The sequence below is a fragment of the Cannabis sativa genome, chromosome 4 (assembly GCF_029168945.1).
Source record: "Cannabis sativa cultivar Pink pepper isolate KNU-18-1 chromosome 4, ASM2916894v1, whole genome shotgun sequence".
NCBI classification, from domain to species: Eukaryota; Viridiplantae; Streptophyta; class Magnoliopsida; order Rosales; family Cannabaceae; genus Cannabis; species Cannabis sativa.
Genome location: NC_083604.1, coordinates 25324971 through 25330430, shown reverse-complemented (window position 1 = coordinate 25330430; position 5460 = coordinate 25324971). Strand labels below are relative to the sequence as shown.

At 37.8% G+C, this 5460-nt stretch overlaps 1 long non-coding RNA gene across 1 annotated transcript; it reads right to left on the bottom strand.

Annotated features, from left to right (window-relative positions):
* Nucleotides 1-972: 972 nt before the first annotated feature.
* On the bottom strand, nt 973-3532 carry LOC133036721 (uncharacterized). Its single transcript, XR_009687298.1, has 2 exons — nt 2277-3532; nt 973-1201 (listed from the first exon to the last, which is right to left on the bottom strand). It is a non-coding gene; the product is annotated as an uncharacterized LOC133036721 (long non-coding RNA).
* Nucleotides 3533-5460: the final 1928 nt, after the last annotated feature.

The following is a 5460-nucleotide window of genomic DNA, read 5'->3' as shown; positions in this document are numbered from 1 at the left end:
ATCCACAAAAGTAACAAAATACCTGAATCCAGGTTGAGACAAAATAGGAGAAGGACCCCAAACATCAGAATGAACTAACTCAAAAGGAACACTAGAACGTTTATTGACACGTGGACTCAAACTAACACGATGATGTTTGGCAAACTGACATGACTCACATTCTAACGAAGATAAACTACTATATTGGGGACACAGTTTCTTGAGCAAAGGAAGGGATGGATGACCTAAACGACAATGAGCCTCAAAAGCGGAAGCAACACTCAAACAAGCAATAGAGGTTGGCGGAAGTGGGTCAAGAACATACAAGCCACCAGATTCATGTCCTTTACCAATAATCTTCTTCGTCATAAGATCCTGAAACAAACAATGATCAGGAAAGAATGAGATGCAACAATTTAGATTACGAGTGAGTTGACTAACAGAAAGCAAATTAAAGGACAAATCAGGTAAATGTAAGACTGATGATAAAGATAGCATAGGTGTAGGAACAATAGTGCCAGATCCAAGAACAGAAGCTGTTGACCCATCAGCTAAGGTGACAACAGAAGTGGGACTGTGAGACTGAAAAGTGGAAAAGAGACGGGAATTACCTGTCATATGATCTGTGGCACCAGAATCAATGACCCATTTTGAGGATTTGGAAAGGAGGCATGCATTAGAGTTACCTGAATCAGCAATCGCAGTGACAGAAGAAGATGAAGACTTAAGTGTTTCCTGATACCTTGAGAACTTGGCAAATTCATCAGCAGAAATAAGGACCGATTTGTCAGATGCATCACTAGTGCTTGCAATATTGGCAGAGTGTTGTTGTCGATTCTTAAATTGTAACTTCCTACACTCAAACTTGGTGTGGCCTGGTGTAACGCCCTAAATAATCAGGCACGCTACCCAAAATACTTATGAAACTCTAATCCCCTAATCGGGATTACTAATCAAAATAGCACAGAATTTAAACTTTTATATTAAACAGAATGAAAATAAACTTGTAATATATTTAAACTTTCAAAATAGTTGGGATCCCAAAAATAATTACAAACTTATTACAAGTCTTTTCTTTCTAGCCGACCTAAGCGGCAAAACAGAATTCAAAAGTTCAACACTGATAGACCCTTAACCCGCTTGGTCTGATATGGCTTGAACATGTACATTCTTCGTTTTGCTCCTCAAACTCATGGTTGATCAGCCACTGACTTACCCTTTCCTGCACAGTAGAGCACCCGTGAGCCAAGCCCAGCAAGACAGTATAAATCATAACAAATATAATATGCTCATCATGCTATTTAAACAGTAATGCCATTCATATATGTCTGTGTGTCACAGACCTGCATGTCACACTCACATGCCTATTTATGTCTACGTGGCGTAGGCCTATGTGTTGCGCTCACACATCTATATATATCTACGTGGCGTAGACCTACGTGTTGCTCTCACACGTCTAATTACAATAAGGCCTTAGAATAGTTCATCTCGGTTCTAGATACCGAGTCCAACTTGATTATGCCTTGACACATAACCCTTAATCTCAATATGTAACACATAATTATTAGTGTCACCGCACTATTTGTCTATTTGCTATAGACCTGCATGTTACGCTCACATGCCTATTTATGTCTACGTGGCGTAGACCTACGTGTTGCTCTCACACGTCTATATACAATAAGGCCTCAGTAGGGTTTACCTCGGTTCTGATTACCGAGCCTAACCTGGTTATGCCTTGCTCGCATAACCCTATTCATGTATATACGTAATCCATGTATTACGTTCTTTCGGTGGTTTATCCTGGTGATATATACCAGGTCTAACCCAGTTATGTCTTAACCACATAACTTCTAACATACATGCGTGTATTCAATATTTACTACAACATATATAATCTTAGGGTAATAACCCTAACTTGCATACTATGTAATCACGCATATAATACATTTCTATATACTTAGATGACATTTACTAAGAGTATCAACCCTGACTCATGCTTTCACTGGACTCATAATATTCTAGGGTAATAACCCTAGACCGCATTAAAATTAAACTTAAGGTACTAGCTTACCGAGTCTAGTTTAATTATGCCTTAAGCGCATAATTCACAATTCCAATATATAGATATATCCGACATGGCATAGTATTACACTACATATATCACTAGGGTAATAACCCTAGGCTATTAAACCGCTCATGTTAGGGTAATAACCCTAATCCTGGTTGCAATTACTCACATATATCACATTCAACATAAGTGCCACCGCGCATACTCTACGTGCAAACTACTATCTTACCTGTTGTCCCGCAATAACAGAGATTCCAAACCCCTGGGTGCTCCTGATCAGGTGCCGGTAATCCTAGTCACACAATCCGGGATTTCACAAATAGGGTTAATCCCCAATTTCACTTTCACAAAATATAAACATGGCATTCAAAACATAGATAATCAAATAGAGCTCGGAACGAGCTTTCCAACGATATAAAGAACATCCCAAACGGAGTCCCGAGTCAAAAGTTATGGCCAAAACAAAATTGAGAAAACAGAATTTCTCACTGCCAAATCCAGTCGCGACGGCCGAAAATCCCGTCGCGACGACTGGGTTTAGAACACCCCAAAACTCCATTTTTAAGGTCTTAAAATGCCAACCTTTCCTAGATTTCGAACCCCAACCAAACATAGGGTAAAAAACACAAAATTCATGCATTAATCCTTAACCAAAATCAGATTTAATCAATATAAAAATTAACCTCCAAACATTGAGCAAAATATCAACAAATTCAAGCTCAATCCTTGAATCTTTAAACCCAAAACACAAGCTCAAGCTCAACAATAAAATTCAGAGATGCATAACAGAAAAGAAGCACTAGCACAATCCCTAAAATTCTCTCTTAAACTTAATCCAAAACAATAACCAAGGATTATCAACACAACTAAACAAAAAGCTTTAAGATTAAGCTAATCTTCCACATACATGCAACCAATCAATTTAGCAATATCAAAAGCATAATTTTCACATATATTCAGTAGCAAAATTCAAAGTAAATTAAATAGAAAGCTACCTTAAGCTTTCCTCAAAGCCAAGCACCAAAATCTTCCCAAACCCAAGCTTAAACCATGGCAAAATTCTCAAGGATTGAAAATTTGAAAAGATGAGAAATAGAGAGAGGGAGGGGTCGGTGGTGTGCTATAAAACCAGAAAATTGGTTTTCTCATTTTGTAAAACTTCCTTTTGTTGATAATTAACGAAATGGTCAAAAGACCAAAATGCCCATAGGGCTTAAATATAACATAAACATGACACAAGGGTAATATTGTCATTTCATGCATAAATAAATTCCAATTAATTTCAGATTATCACTTATCAAATAAAATGCCAATTAAATCAATCCAATCTGGAATTCGGGCCCGAACTCGGTTCGGCCCGAAATACCCGGTTGTGACTATACCGCGCCAACCTGTCAGAACACACCTGAAAAGACAACACAGGCATACTATATAATAATATAGTTCCATTAAGCACGTAATTAAATTAATCTCAACAATTTACCCTTCTCGAGTCATAATTACCAAAATGCCCCTGGCTCACCAACGGGGTCTTTATCATTTTAAATTTCATATAATTTCACATATATTGAACTATATAATAATATAATTCCTCAATTAACTCATAATTATCTAATTAGGGCTTTGCTAATCCTTTTTCTTAATTCCGGGTATTACACCTGGTTTCTTACAATAATTGCACATGATGCTCCCAGAATTTGGTGTGTGGTTATCAGGTCCTTGTGAATTACCTCCTTTAAATCCACTTGGAGTAGAGTTTCTTTCCGGTGCAGAATTATTACGACTCACCAAGGCGCTATTAAGAGGAGTTGAAGAGGTAGTCTCTGTGCGAAGAACACGAGTAAACACATCTTGTAAAGAGGAGACATCAGAACCAGAGAGAACTTGTGACTTTGCAGAGTCAAATTCAGATGAGAGTCCTGCAAGAAAACTCATAATAGCCATCTGTTCTCGTTGGCGCTGTTGAACTTTTACATCAGGACTAAAGGGTAATAGCACATTAAGTTCTTCATATGTTTTCTTGAAAGCCATAAAATAATTCATAAGAGACTTATCTTGTTTTTCCGCGCGATAAAAAGCTTCGCAAACATCATATATGCGAGAGATGTTGTCTTTGCCAGAATACAAAAACTCCAAGTAACCCATTAGTTCTTTAACCAATTCACAATGATTAATCAAACTAATTACCTCATTATCGATAGAATTTCGAATTTGAAGGAACAAGCGAGCATCCTCACGGAACCATATTTTCCTTGAATCGTTTGTTTCTTCAGGAGGATCGTCAGTCAAGTGACCATCTTTGTCAATACTCCTCAAATACAGTCGAATCGTCTTACTCCATTCCAAATAATTCGAACCAATCAACTTATTTTCCGTGATTTTAGACATCACGGGAACAACATCAGAAACAACAACTGATTTTGAATCTGATCTTATCTCTGCCATAATCTCAAAAGCAAACACAAAGGACAGAGAAAAAGAACAAAAGAACACCAAAGAATGAACACCCAAACACGAAGAAGACAAACAAATACCGAATTACAACCTAGAACAGATGTGAGTGGGCTTAGAAGAACCCAGTGATGAATCGGCAACAGAACGCCGTCGAAGGCGCCGTCACACGCGCCTCCACGCGCTGGCACGTGAGCCCCACGCGCAGAAGCTTTAGGCGGCGTGTGAGCCCCACGCGCGAGGAATCCGGTGACCGGACTTTGGGGTTTCGTAGATCGGCGGCTGGGCAACACGGCTGAGTGGGCGGTGAGACTAAATTCGCACTCCAAATAGGGTTTCCGAAAAACCCTAAACTCAAACCCTAATTTTTTTTTTATTAAGAAACCTAATTTCGAATTTCGAATTTTGAATCACAATGCTTTGATACCATGTAGAAAATAGTGATTCGAATTGTGTATAGATTTCATAGAATAATACATATTTATATACAAAGTTAGGAGACATAAAAGGGAAACTACCAAAAAATAGGAAACTACTAAATATCTACTAAACATCTAATTCCTTTACAGCTAATATCTAACAGCTCTATATGTTCCACGATATAGACACGTCATCAGTTATCCATTGTTATAACCCTAATGTGATCAATGATCCTCTTTACAGATGATTTACACTATAAAGGGATTAAATTACTGTAACACCCTACATTGTATTTTATCCTTAAAACACTTAACCCTGTATAAATGATATTTTAGCTCAGTGAAATGAGATCTCCACCATTTATTTTCGTTTGGTTAAGCTCGAAGGAAATCATCCTTTACTTTCTATTCGCCAGATAGAAGATATAGATTCCATATTTATGTTAGCGCTCCCATTCAATTGCACTACCGTGTTCCCAAAATGTATGTATCACCCTGACCCAAATGTAGGCTTAACTAACAAATAAAAGAACACGAATAACA